Genomic DNA, 1,845 nt, shown 5'->3' with positions numbered 1-1,845 from the left:
GGGCAGCGGGCAGGCGTCCTGTAAAGCCACATTCCTTTGTGCAGACGAAAGGAATATACCCACTTGCCAGCCTGCTGTGTCCTGAGGGGCCTGATTTCTTTTGTTGGCTCCTCCCTCGATCCCAACAGTGCCGTGCCTGTTCCCGAGCTCGGCGGTGAGTGTCGGGTCGGGAGCCCCCCGTGGGTGCTTCCGCGCAGCGGCCGTGACTGGGGGAACATCCTTAACGACGGCGCGGTGGCCAAGTGGTAAGGCGTCGGTCTCGTAAACCGAAGATCACGGGTTCGAACCCCGTCCGTGCCTTAACGGTTACGTTTACGAGGGGCTGTAGCTCAGTGGTAGAGTGCATGCTGTGCATGTATGAGGCCCCGGGTTCGATCCCCGGCATCTCCACTCAATTGTGAGTGCTCGCAGTACACATTTTGCTTGTCCCCCCCCTGCAGCGCCCGCGGCCGGGGCCCGTGTGCTTGAGTGGGCCACCTGCCTTGGTTTTCGCGTGGTTGGCTTGGAGTTTGCTTGTTCGCGTTTTGGTGGTCAGCATTTTCGACATTTGGGAGCAACATGAATGAGTGAGTTTGTGGTGACCCCGTTGCCATCGGTGAGACGGCTCTGTGCCTTTCTTGGCTTGCGGATGCCTTGTGACGTGTCGGGAGTTTGGATGTCTGTCTTTGTGTTGTTACAGAGCTTTGCACTCCGTTGCTGCCCATTTGTGAATGCATTGTTTGGGCACGATTTCTTGCTGGCGCGTATGTGGGCCCTCGTCAGATCTTTCATTGGGCAAGCCTTGCCTAAGCCTGGAGGCCTCGCCCTGACTGCAGGGTTCCCGCCTACTGGCGTGGTCATCGAGGTCGGGGCATCCGTCGGGTGCGGTGGCGGGTGCAGTCCTGGTTGGGGGCCAGGCGGCCTCCCGCCCCGCTTTGTCCCAGTGGGGTTCCCGGTGCCCCTCCCGCATGGACGGCGTTTGTCCAGGGTCTTCGTGGCAGTCTTCCTGATTGTTCCGCTGGCGATGGGCTTTCCACCGGCACTGGGCGCCTCGACTCAGAGGAGGCGTGGGGTTCTTGGCGTGCAGCGTTTCGATTGTTCGTCTGCAAAAGGGCTGCCGCTTTCACTTGCCGGTGCTCGTTGGGGCTACGTTGCCTCGTGGGTGATTTGTGGAGCTGGGGTATGAGTCGCTCATTTGTGTGCCCCTGAGGCAGTGGTGGGTGTTGCGATGGTGGATTTGGCTACGTGGTCGACTGTCGGGGCGGTGCTTGGGGTGTCCTGGGGGGCTGGGCCCGGGTGCCGCAGGCCTTCAGGCTGTCTCGTGCGGGTGGCCCCATCTCAGCATTTGTGGGGAGGCCCGTTGCAGTTCCCGGGGCGGATTCGGGGCACGAGTCAGGAAGACTTTGACTGTTGTTGATGGTGCCGCTTGTGGTGCGGGCATTTGGGGCCAGTGGGGAGAGAGAGAGAGGGTCAAGCCTGCGCAATGCAATTCCTGCACTGCTACCCACTACCTTCTTAATAGGAGGCACCTCATCTCTCAATCATCAGGGCGTCCTATTCATCTTCCTCGCTGTGGGATGAATGGGGGCGACGCGACTGCTCGCGGGATACTAGGAGCAGTGTGCGAGGTTCCACAAGCGTGTCCTTGGTAGGGAAAGGGGCGCGTCGCGCCCACTCCAGGTGCTTCTGGGCGAAATGCTTATCTCCCAGGCCTGCTTGGATTATGCAAGCGTTGCGCAGGCTAGCGCTCCAACACCGTGCTGTGCTCCGGGGCAATGCACCTATCTCGGGTGCCTGTATGTTCGGTCATGCGGTGCTCTCCCACACCAACCTGTGCGTTGAGCAAGCCAATTTCTCCCGTCCCGG

The 1,845-nt window shown here is 60.7% G+C and overlaps 1 non-coding gene across 1 annotated transcript; it reads left to right on the top strand.

The window, feature by feature from the left end:
* Positions 1-228: 228 nt before the first annotated feature.
* Positions 229-300, top strand: TRNAT-CGU (transfer RNA threonine (anticodon CGU)). The gene has a single exon. It is a non-coding gene; the product is annotated as a tRNA-Thr (tRNA).
* The last annotated feature ends 1,545 nt before the right edge of the window (positions 301-1,845 follow it).

The sequence above is a fragment of the Triturus cristatus genome, chromosome 1_1 (assembly GCF_964204655.1).
Source record: "Triturus cristatus chromosome 1_1, aTriCri1.1, whole genome shotgun sequence".
NCBI lineage: Eukaryota > Metazoa > Chordata > Amphibia > Caudata > Salamandridae > Triturus > Triturus cristatus.
The sequence above is the reverse complement of the archived record's forward strand: the minus strand, read 5'-3'. Positions and strand labels throughout refer to the sequence as shown.